Below are 12,637 nucleotides of genomic sequence, written 5' to 3'. Positions count from 1 at the left end.
CTTTCTTTTTTTTTTTTTTTAAAGATTTTTTTTTATTTATTCATAGACACAGAGAGAGAGGCAGAGACACAGACAGAGGGAGAAGCAGGCTCCATTCAGGGAGCCCGATGTGGGACTCGATCCCGGGTATCCAGGATCACACCCCAGGCTGTAAGCTACACCAAACCGCTGCGCCACCAGGGCTGCCCACTATCACCGTTTCTGCAAAAAGTATACGATGCCTCTCTTCCTCACCCCCAAAACAGCCACCCCTCCCATGCTATAGTGTTATTATTTTCACATGTCTGCATTCCCTGTAGATCCCTGACCCTCCAGGGATTCCAGACCACAAAGTACCAGAAGAACATTCCTGTAACTCTCTGTGCCAGCAAATCTAGCAAATTCTTTGCAACTCAAAATTGTGGTTGAGGGGTTTTCATTATCTCGTAAAAAGCCTTTGGCTGCCTTAAACATGAAAAAAACAGATAAGCTGTGGGTTCTTGAGAATAAGGGAGTGTGGTCAGCCTTAGGCAAAGAGAGTTGGAAGGAGAGATTGAGAAGAGAGAGGCAGAGCAGATCCTGTATCCCAAAGAAAGAAATATGACTGACCCAAGTTGGGGTGAGTCAACAAAGATGCCTCAGTGCCAGAGATGAAAACATGCGGTAAGGAGGGATGACTCTGCAGAAATAGACTGAGATGGGTCTGTGGTGGAAGCAGCTGGCAGGGGGCACTCAGGAAGATTGTATGCTCAGGTCTCTACAGATGTGCCTCAGGTCTCTGTTCTCATAGGCCAGGGAAGACACTTGGGATAGATCAGCCACAGTAGGTGCAATGAATCCTCACAAGTCAGTTCTAAAGGATGAGACTTGCCTCTCCAATGGGAAAGAAAACCTTCTAGGGATGAAAATTTCATTTCCACTCCTATGCTCTGGGGCCCTAGAAGTAGAATCAGATGATTAGCAACCTGGAATATGTCTGGTAACCTGCCTTTTATTTTCCAGTGTAGAAGACAGAAGCCTGAAAGGTGGAGTGGTGGATTCAGATGGTTTCTCTGTCTCTAATCCAAAGGCCACAAACTCAATACTGATGGATTCTATTCCAGTTTACTCCTAAGTGGTTTATCTCGCTCTGTATTCTAATCTACAAGTTGACTGGTGTTCTCTCCTAAGAAGCTGGGGTTCAAATCTTAAGCAAATAACCATTAAATGTAGGACTGATCCGACTGACTTTTAAAATAAAAAACAGGGGTAATATATATATATATATATATATTTAGATTTTATTTATTTATTTGAGAGAGAGAGAGCACACAAGCGGGGGGGGGGGCAGAGGGAGGGGGCAAATCAGACTCCCCTCTGAGCAGGGAGCCCCACTTGGAGCTGGATCTCTGGACTCCGAGATCATGACCTACGCCTAAAGCAGACACTTACCCGACTGAGCCTCCCAGGGGCCCTGGTGATGTGCTTTTATAGCACATATTGAGTATTTTAAAGTCTGTTGACAAAGGAGCACAGGCAATTCAATGCAGAAAGGATAGTCTTTTCAACAGCTGGTGCTGGAACAATTAGAGGTCCACATGCAAAAAGCGACCAAGACCTTAGACCTTTCAAAGAGCTTGACTCACAATGGATCTTAGTTAGACCCAGATATAAGTACAAAAGTGTAGAACTTCTTGAGGAAAACATAGGAGAAAATCTATGTGACTTTGGGTCTAATGATGAATTTTTAGATATGGAACCAAAAACACAAAAGACTTTCAACCCTATTGTCCTGCACATTTGTGCGTGTGGACCCCTGTGGTCTACGGAGGCAGTGTGGTGTGGTGGAGGGGCACAGACTGATGGGCTCAGAGCTCCTCAGCCTGCTGTGTCCCCTCAGGTAAGTCACTTCTCCAAGTTCCAAAGGCCTCATCTGTAAAATGGCTGGATATTAATAATTACCCAGCACAGAGGGCTCCCGAAAGAGACAAAGGAAGCAACATAGATGAAAATACTTTATAACACTGGTTATAATTTGGATAATTTGGATATATATATATATATATATATATATATATATATACACACATATATACATACATATATATAACAATTACCTCTAGAGATTTTTAAATTTTGGATTCCTGACTTCCACTCATCCCTTCCTCCTAACCACTGAGATTCTGATTGATTAGGTATAGGGTAGGAACCAAGTATCTGCATTTTAGCTTTTCCCTGGCAAATCTGAGGCAAGTCTCCCAGGAACCCCACTTTGAGAAACACTGTTGTAATATATACAATGTTACAGAGTCTTAGGCTGTTCTTGTTACGCCACATCTGGTGTATTTGTCCTCCTTTTTGACATCACTTTCCAAAGTCGCAGAAGCTCTAAGTGAAGAAGAGAAGTTAATATATCAACAGAAGATCACGGCAAAAACATCCAACAGGAGAAAGGAAGTCGGTACTAGTAGGGGATGCCTAGGAGGGAGCTGCTTGGAAAGGGAGACTGTGGTATGGTCTCTGGGACAAGTGAGCCATCAAGATGCTGAGTTCTCCATACTCTTATTTCAATCTTTCTTTAAATCAAAATATTTGGGGTGCCTGAGTGGCTCAGTCGGTTAAGCATCCGCCTTCGGCTTAAATCATGATCTCAGGGTCTTGGGATGGAGCCCTGTATCAGGCTCCCCTGCTAAGCGGGGAGCCTGCTTCTCCCTCTGCCTCTGCCTCTCTCTCTCTCACTCTCTCTGTCTCTCATGAATAAATAAATCGAAAAAAAACCCAAACCCCAAAATATTCAGAATAACCTTTGCTTTACCTATCATACTAAATCTTAAATTTTCCTTTTTTTTTTTTAAGATTTTATTTATTTACTCATGAGAGACACGGTGGGGGGGGGCAGAGACACAGGCAGAGGGAGAAGGAGGCTCCATGCAGGGAACCCGACATGGAACTCAATCCCGGGTCTCCAGGATCACGCCCTGGGCTGAAGGCAGCGCGAAACCACTGAGCCATCTGCGCTGCCCCATATCTTAAATTTTCTAAAGAAAAGCACGAAAGAAAGAAGACATCTTCTACCTTCCTCTGTGTCATTCCAAATCATGACATTCTCTCGTGACATCTATGTGATGACCTAGCAAATGCCTGGAGGAGGTATGCTTGTGTAGGCAGCAATAAGCATATTATTTTAATGGTAAAGAGAGTCTTCTGGGTAAACAAATTTAGAAAAAAAAATATGTCATTTTCCCTAGTATATTATGTCATCCTAAAGCATGACCTAGAACATGGTGTTGAAAAACAGTCTCGCTGGTCTTGCTCCAGCTGCTGTGCTTACCTTTGAGCTGTCCTCATTAATGGCTATCAAACATTCAAATACTGCACGCATGAAAAATTGGGAAAGAATACAATTGTGCCTTAATTTCATCTAACAGATTTCTCTGTGGTAAAATTGTATATGACTTTAAAAGGAGTAGAAAGAATAGTTTTAGTTCTTCAAAAATTGAGTAAGGACTCTATGAAAGGAAACAATGGTAAGTCTGTGGAATTAGATTCGGAGCTCTGCCATTGACTGTGTGCCCTCAGGCGAGGTACTTTACCTCTCTGAACCTCACTCAAACTTCCTTTTATAATGAGGTCACAATACTTAACAATAGGAGTCTGTATGCAAATCATGTGTGGGAAGCTCCTAATGCAGCACGGGGGCCATCCCCTGATCATTTAGTTCCTTTGCTCCAATCATTCCTGCCCCTACTCATCTTGTAAGACCTACACATGTGCGTGCCCTCTAACGGTAGGAAAATGGGGTTCACGAGAATGGAGGAGCAAGAAGTGGACAGGCACCTGGGTCCTCAGTGTGGAGGACAAAGAATTCCATAAAGGCTCCAACATTTCTGGGAGAACCCCGATATCCAACCTTCTGTGTCATTTCTTTCCTGAATAAACCAGAGGGACTCTGCATCCAGAAGTCATAAATGACATAAACGTTGATGGAAGAAGAAGGGTTTGAGGGAAGGTGGCAGTCTGAGTAGCAAGAAGGAACTGCAGAGGAAGAGAGATGATTATGGAAAATGAAAACGGGGGCCTTCATATCTGCTGATTTTGCTGGTCGCATGGTCAGGTGCCCTGCTGTTGGCTCCTCCGTCTACGTTCTGATGCATAGCTGACGGCTGCAGGATGGAGACAGGTGCTGAGGATGGGGCCAGGGGAGGAACTCCAACCACAGACTGCCACACTCTGGGCTAAATACACTGGGATCCCAACAATAATCTCCTGGTAGAGAAACGATTTTGAAACCAAAGACCTAACACGGGCGCAGGACACAGCATACTTACAGTATACAAGCGACAGAGTAAAGTTCAAAAGAGCATAAAACCTGTGCATTTCTGCATGGCTTAGCAAAGTATGCCTTTTATCATAGATGTTTCACATAATCTCTGGTAGCTATGCTTGGCCGTAAATAAAGCCAAGATTAATTCCGCAAGGTAGAGAGACCAATGTTTGGGAGCTTGCTGTGTCAGTTGCAACACTCCAGTGAATCATAAAATAAGAAATTTGAAGTAAAATCAAATGCCCTCATTTTCCTGATAAGGAAACTGAGGGTCAGAAATGTAAAAATGTGCCTTTTGAACGAAGACGTGAGGCGGGGCCGGAGCTGCCAGCAAAACTCAGGTCTTCCAAATTGTAGCCTCCTTAACTTTCCTAAGATCAATAGAGAATACGGTTGTTTATATTATCAGGCTCCTATTTATCCTGAGCCATGTATTTTGCATTTTTTTTTCTTTCTTGCAGATCATTTTCCTCTTAAAAAAATTCTGTAAACACAGCCTTTTGTTTTTTGCATTTGTAATTTGAGGACTGAGGTCATTCCCAAGAGGGCTATGTTCCTAAGAGAACAAAACTTTTTTTTTTTTTTTTTTTTTTTAACTCTAGAGATAACTGCTCTGGAAAAGAGAAATGTATCTTTTAGTGTAGAGTTATTTTGAAGTGAAAGATCTCATGATCATTCTAGATTACAAGCAGACTCCAAGGATACCTACAAAAGCCCCATAAATCCTTAGTGATCCTATAGGACATTAGGGACCTTATCAATTTGTTTATCAATTTGCGATTCTAACTTCATGACATGTGAAACACCAGTAAAAAATAATCTCCTCCCTCATTATTTTAGAGAATACAAAGAAATGCACAATCACTGCAGACCTGCTCGCTCTTGCCAAGTCTGGTTTTTATTATTATACATATAAAGAGAATCCTCTGTTCACCAGCATCTATAAAGGGGCTGATTTTCTCAGCTCTGTAGTAATTGTTTAATATTAAATCAGCCCAAAGTTTTAGGGCATGTTTCTCAGAAACCGTTTGTCTAGCATCAGGTGTGCATCTAGGCAGTATAGCAGCTGTTAATTTTTAGGTGAAAAAAAAAAAAAGATAATATGCATTTTCTCAAGCCTTAATGGCAACTCTTCACAGTTTAAATAGTCTAACTTGTTGATGAAATAAAAAAAATCTTCAATTCTTTCTAGAAATCACAAACATGCTAAAAATAAAGAGTTCAACTTTTCAGAGGCAACGTCTTCTAGATTCCTTATGCAGTTTGATGCCCCCTTGGTAGATCGACAGGATTTTAAAATGTTTTTTTAAAAAATCCAGGGTGAAAATAATTACTTCAAGCCAGGTCAAATAAAAAAAGACTATCATGGATGTCAGAGACCCTGGAATCTCATTTCAGGGTTTATTTTAATATTAAGATTTCCTTTTTGTTCTCTGTGACTCCTTGCCAGAAGACACAGAAGAAGTTCTCCGTGAAGCTGTGTTTGGGGTCAATGCCTCATCACCACTCTTTTTAGGAAATAGGATCATAAAGCAGTGCACTGAGTGATCCCAGGGATGAAACCCTAATACTTTCTCTGTAGGATTGGGTTGAAGACTGTGGTTTCCACTGAGAACTTCATCCCTCTTCCCCTTCAGCAATTTTCTCTTCTCTTCCATGTGCCCCTAACCTCCCCCCCAAATCCCAGTCTCCAGATTGGGATCCAGATTGGGCCTGTCCCCACTGCCACGAACTTTCTGTCCTCTGGAAGCCCTGGAAACATCGAAGGGAATCTGCTCTTCCCATATCCTTCGAATCTCACACTCTGTGGAATTTACCAGATAGGAAATGATTACATACACTTTGTGGGAAGGGTCCTGCCCATTTCAAAGGATCAGTAAAAGTACTTGCAGGAAAGCACAGAGCTTATGGGTAGGTCTCTCCACCTCACACCCTCGTCCCGGGCCCTGACGTCCTGACATTGCCATCACAGATTTTACAGCACTAACTAATGTGGCATGAGGCTGCTGGGGTGTGCAATAGGCCTACACTTGCCCTCAACGCCACCAAAGCTCATTAGATTCCATTAATCAAATATTTGCTTTTACATTAAACACACGGTCTAGAAACACAAATTTCTGGCATGGCTAACTCTTGCATGACATGAGTTTTGATAAACTGGCAAATTTTCCTGCTGACATTCCTCAGGTTACATGCCTGCCTGGTGCTACAGGCAGTGTCAGTTATCTGCTGCCCTCTTTTGAATTTTAGGGCACACTGCACTCATAAATAGGGCCTGTTGGCTGCAAGAGCCTCTTTTCCCTGTCCTGGGGCAGGTGGGATCTTCTGGCTTAGTTTTCTGAGGTCCAGCAAAGGCTAGTCCGGTGCTGTTAGAATAGCACTTCAACACCTCCCCACCCCTATGAATACTACTTTCTCTGCCGGTGTTCTTCTGGGGCGAAAGCAAAACCCATTTTCTGTGACAACAACGCGGTACATGGATTACAAGACATTCTGTTGTGTTTTCGGTTTTGTTTTAATTTCCCTATCTTAACCAAATTTATCACCCAGACCACTGCCCCCTCTGGGCTGATCTATTCATTCCCTGAAATTGCATGCCTACAATTCTGGTGATAAGGAATCGGGAAGAAGACTTATGTCTGAATCCATTCCGGAGGGCAGCTAAACACATCTGTCCTCTGAAGACAACAGCGAGGGGTGGAGGTCCTCACAGAGGTGGCAGGGTCACTGAGAAATCCGAAGGCCTTGCAGGAAGGTAGGCCTGCAGGGCTGGGTAGAGCTCACCAGCACGACTGTCCTGCTGCCCGCCCCCCCTCCACCAGCCATGCTCTGCTGTGATTGTGTACCCCCAAAACCATTAGTGTGATGCATTCTGTCCCTGCCCTCCCTCCTAGCATCTTACCCACTCCATCCTCACGGCCTCTGGTCATCCTCCCCACTTCAGATACTAAATTCATATATGAAGGAATAAGTGAGAACATGCTCATTAAAAAGAAAGAAAGAGAAACTCTTGTCATCTCTCCTTCAAAATCACAGGAGTTGTTTGGGGAACAAGAAGGCAGCAACAGTGCAGCGCTCAGGAAAACCAGGAGACTGTCTAAGATCAGAGTCTATGAGTAAGTTGTTTTCTGTTGTTCCGTGGTGCTCTCTCTGTGTGTCTGTCTGCCTGTCTCATGCTGCACTGAGCTCCGTGCCAGCCCCACAGCCTTCTCAGACTAGATGGCGAATCTCGAATCTTCTATCCTTCCTGGGCCCTCCCTGGGCCAGAGCAGTCTCACGCTGGGAATGGCTGCTCTTGGTGGAGATGGGAGACACGATCCATCCCTCTGTGGCTCCTACTGGGAAAAAGAACGGGTAGCACTGTCGTTCTCTGGGCAGAAGAAATGCTGAAAGTACCTGATGGCCCCATTAGGCTGCTAGCAGATGAAAAGACACCAAAAATACAGAAACCCTCCCAAAGCACTGGGCGGATGTCCCTCTGCCACAGGGCCAGCTTCCTGGGGGTACAGCCCACGCAGTTGTACAGGGCCTGCACTCGGGGCAATGCTCTGCTATCGCTGTCTCAAAATTCTGCACAATCGGTGAATAATTGTGAATGGCTGTCTTTTTGCACTGTGCCCTGCAGATTACATATCTGGTCCTGCACAGCATTCAGGGGCAGCCCTATTCTGAGGCACCCTATTTCCTCCCCAAATGGTGGATTTGTAAATATTTATGTTTGGAGAGGGGCAGGGGTTTGTGTTGGTGGTGTGTGTGTGTGTGTGTCTGTGTGTGCGTGTGAAATGACGTGTGCTTTGCCTTGTACCTGTTTCTGATTCTCTTAGCTAGAATGGCTGCTGGTAAGAATCACACCGCGTGGCTGACTGGCAGCTGCATTCCCAGGGACTTGCAGGCTTGGGCAATTGTGGAAAGAGAAAGTTTCCATGGAGAACTATGCAAAGTGCCTAGAAGGAATCATCAGGGCAGGTAGGAAGATATGGAGAAATTCTGCATCGAGGAGATGGCTCAGTAAGAAGACAGGTGCACAAGCAAATCCCAGGGGCGATCCTGTTGTGTCTAGAAAGAAGAGACAAGAAAAACCTTTTCTTCCAGATTCTTTTTTTTTTTCCAGCCAAAGCCACAAGGCCTCTGGCACATACACACTCAGCTGATATTTTTTTATGTGTCCTACTGTTTCCTCTGAATTCTTCTGAGCTGCCGTAGAGAAACACTACATCAACACAATTTATTTGATTACAATGCCATGTCATCTCATATATCTCGTGTTCACATTAAGTTGACATGGCACTGCGTTTGTGTATGAGCATATATGGATGCACATTATCACAATCACTGCAGAATAGCATTTGTTCAGGGCCCACTACCCTAGTAGATGCTACACACAGAGCTGAGAAGGCACACAGAACAGTTTAATAAGAGAGGGGGGAAAAAAGATACTTTCTATTTAATTCAACTTGCAGAAAAACAAAACAAAACGAAAAGCTACTTGATATTTCCTCTCCATGCCTGCTGTATGGTGGCAAGAAAGACCTCTAAAGCACATAAAGCTCTTATCTTTGTTCATTCCCCAAAGAATAATAGACCAGTCAGAGCTCTGATGCTGTTTTAATAATGCACAATTTACAATTCATTGGTTACCAAGCACTCACAGTATAATTAATTTTACAGACCTGTTCAGCAAATCCACATGGTTTTGTACGATCTGGGGGGAGGGGTAAGGGAGGGGAGGGCAAAGGGGGAAAGGCATCTTCTCTCTCTTTTTTTTATATCAAAATAGCCAAGCCCTGTGCCAGCTGGGCAGAGTGACAGGCAGCTGTTATGACTGTAGGAGGGACAGGGTTTGATGTACAGTCTCCCCACCAAAAAGTTTTGAACCAGCAAAAACTGCCATCCTTATGGGTACTGTGTTTAGTCCCCTGGGAACATCTCACTAAGGAAGCAAGGTGACTAAGCCACAGAGCTATGTCAAGAATCACTCTTTCAGGAAAAAAAAATGATCTTCGTCTCCTACATCTATACTCTTGTAAACACAATTCAGGCTGCATGTGATCACTCCTTCCCTCTCAAAAGTCTGTAGCAAGAGTACGGGTACCAAATGACGTAAGGGTTGGGGTAGCAGAGACAGAGATTCCCTGCCTGCTTTCACGATCCTTCAGAGAGCCATCATTTATGTAAAGGGGTTTCTGGAACTTCACAGAAAATTCTCAAAACTGAATAAAATTCATTTGCAATATGTCTGAGTATATATTTTTTCTATCAATGGGCTGCTTTGTTTTTAGGATCTCTGCTTTACCCCTTTTGGATTTCCCAAATATATGCATAATGTTTTAACTTAGAATCAGACTGTCCAAAAAAGGAGAACCTGCTTGATTATTGCCGCCCTTAAAAACAGAACACAAAGGAGAAGGTGCAAGTGAACTCCACATACTTCTGTTTATTCCTAAAGTCTGGTTTTTCTTGGTGGTGGTTTCTAAGATCTCCAGAATGGGCCTTACACACATGTCAGCTGGAGATTCTACAGAACCGCTAAGTGGTTACCGCCTGGGTCACCATGTCTCATGCAGTACAGAGGCCAGGGGCTCAGGCTCCCCGGGCAGACAGACTTGGGTTCAGATCCTGGCTTTGTCACTTGCTCGCTGTTCAGTTTGGACATGTCAGTGAACCTTTTGAAGCCTTAGTTTTCCCATCAATAAATATAAATTTGGGGGCAGTCTGGGTGGCTCAGCGGTTTAGTGCCACCTTCAGCCCAGGGCGTGATCCTGGAGACCCAGGATCGAGTCCCATGTCAGGCTCCCTGCATGGAGCCTGCTTCTCCCTCTGTCTCTGTTCTGCCTCTCTGTGTATGTGTGTGTCTCTCATGAAAAAATAAATAAAATCTTTAAATAAATAAATAAATAAATAAATAAATAAATAAATAAATAAATAAACATTTACCTCACAGACTTGTGGAAAGACAAAAGGAGATAATTTGTATAAAGCAGTCAGTATAATGCCTTGTTTGGGGTGATTATATATAATAAATGGTCATTATTACCTCATTGATGTTACTCAGCCATGGTTAGTCCTTTTATGTTTAGCTCAAAATTGTTAACAACCCATTTATTGATCTTCCCGCACCATCAAATATCTCTTTTTAGCAGCCCAGATAATAACCAGAGGATATACTGATCAGCATGGCTTCATTCTGAGCTAGGATGTTGACACAGTGGCCATTGCTTATAGTCTACCATTAGGTTTAACGGGAGAAGTGAGGGTCTAAGATCATTTCGAGGGTAGAAATGCCAAGCATAATCCTACTTTGAGGAGCCTGAACTCTTTTTCATTGGAATTCCAAATGGGTTGGTCAGCAAAGTTGGGACATTGTTTTCAGAAAATCAAAGATAAAATGGACTCCATTTTGCAGTGGAAGGAGAAGGCACTCGGCACAACAAGGATGTTAGATCAAGGACATTAGGCCTGCCATAAAGGGACACCATCACTTCTAATAAGCATCCAAGTTAGAGAGGTGGCTGGGTGCATTTATAAAAGGAATGGAAGTCCCTGAGAGTAGAGGGGGGCATGCAAGACAATCGCTCCTGTGTGTTAACGGTTTAATATTCCCTGGATACTCTCCCAAATGCTTTACATGGGTTTATTCGTTTATTCTTTCCTCTATTCTATTAATTCTTCATAGTAATGGTTATGATCACCATTTTACAGATAAGGATTATGAGGCACAGAAAGCGTAAGTCCAAAGTGATGTGAACTTCTTTTTTGTTAACCCAAGAGTGGCTCTGCAACTACTTGAGTTACTGCTCAAGACCATCTGGATAGGTGTTCTACTTGGGACTGGGCTGAAATTAACAATGGCTTAAAATATTATTGTGTGATTATAAACTATATCCACCTATAGTTGGAAGCCTGGGACAGCTGGCTTCACAAACCAGGAGGCTGGTGGGAGGGGTGGCGGGGGAGGGGGCTACGCTGCAGAACCAGAGAACAAACAGCCCCAAGAAGATGCCCAGCACACTGCTATGGCACTCCAGACCTGTCACTATGGTGACCTATTAAGGGTGTTGAGAAGAGGGGGGATTTTTCTCAAGTGCCCATTTACTAGGAGCCCTTCCCACTGGGAACCACAAGGGCTTTGTGCCCTTCTGTTTTCTTTGGATGCTTGTGGTTAGGGCAACAGAGATCCATTCAGAATACAAGAAAAGGGGGCAGAGTGTTGTTGTAAGGATCCTCACGGACTGGAACTGGACCACAGAATTCAAAACTCTAGAAATTAACACAGCTCCAGGGATCAGCGACTCTCCTGCTCCAAGGCAGCATTATCTCTTTTCTTTCCACGTCTCTTCATTTCTTAGCACCATCAGCTGCCTTTGTGGCACTTTACTTTCTACCATCAGCTGCCTTTGTGGCATCAAGGCTTCCAACACCCCCTCATCAAACACAACCCATCCTGGCCTCTCCCACCCCTATTTTACCTTGAGCAGCCTCTTTCTCACCATCTGAATATATTTGTTATAAGAGAGAAGTCTGATGGACTCTGTTTCTCTATTTCTGAACAGCGTTACAGGTAGGGGCCAGCCCAAGGGCTTTCTGTCCTGTAGGAGGATACTCATCTCTATCCCAATCAGCTGTGAGATGGGCAGGGCAGGGTAGTGAGGGGTCACAAGGTGCAAAACACAGGCCTGGGAGCTGCTCCTTCTGCAGCGGCTCTGGGCAAGGCAGGCCAGTCCGAAGAGACTGCCCAAGGCTGGTGCTTCACACCCTCCTGGTACAACTGCTGATCTGAGTCTGGATCAGACAACAGGTCCACGCTCTCAGAGGAGGATCATGGGGTCCTGGAAGGAGGCTCTGACTCAGCAGAAAACTGTCCTATAACTTCTTCTGTAATTGTAGCATGTATTTCCAAGTTTTTCTTATGTTACCTACTCCTCAATTCCTGCTGCCTTTCACCTGGGATCATCCTCAACACACACACACACACACACACACACACACACACACAAATGCACACAGTAGGGTTTAACATCTATTTCCAGTCAGACCCTGACTTCAGCCCCACTGTCAATATGCTCCTACTCTTCTTCCTATGGAGCTTTGGCACCTGCTCTATGTCCTCCCTGGCATCTGACCTCAGTCAAAACTGTTCTTAGCATAGTTATTCTCTCCTCAGGACCAGTGCTTTAAGCAGTTCCCATTTTCTGAACTACACAATCCATGACAAATGAACAAATATGTCCTGCTGTAAGGCCACATCAGGTAACAATGCAGGTCACCAATGATATGGAGCCAATGTCTATCAACTGTCCATCATTGGTTTACTCAACAGCATCTGTCATTTGATTTCAGCCAACTTTTCTCAGAGAT

The 12,637-nt window shown here is 44.0% G+C and overlaps 1 long non-coding RNA gene across 1 annotated transcript; it reads left to right on the top strand.

The window, feature by feature from the left end:
- Positions 1-3,630: 3,630 nt before the first annotated feature.
- Positions 3,631-8,986, top strand: LOC144306388 (uncharacterized). The gene is made up of 3 exons (XR_013373454.1): positions 3,631-4,138; positions 7,319-7,398; positions 8,107-8,986. It is a non-coding gene; the product is annotated as an uncharacterized LOC144306388 (long non-coding RNA).
- The last annotated feature ends 3,651 nt before the right edge of the window (positions 8,987-12,637 follow it).

Source organism: Canis aureus, chromosome 37 (assembly GCF_053574225.1).
Source record: "Canis aureus isolate CA01 chromosome 37, VMU_Caureus_v.1.0, whole genome shotgun sequence".
In the NCBI taxonomy this organism is placed as follows: Eukaryota; Metazoa; Chordata; class Mammalia; order Carnivora; family Canidae; genus Canis; species Canis aureus.
Note: the sequence above shows the minus strand (reverse complement) of the source record. Positions and strands in the feature narration are given on the sequence as shown.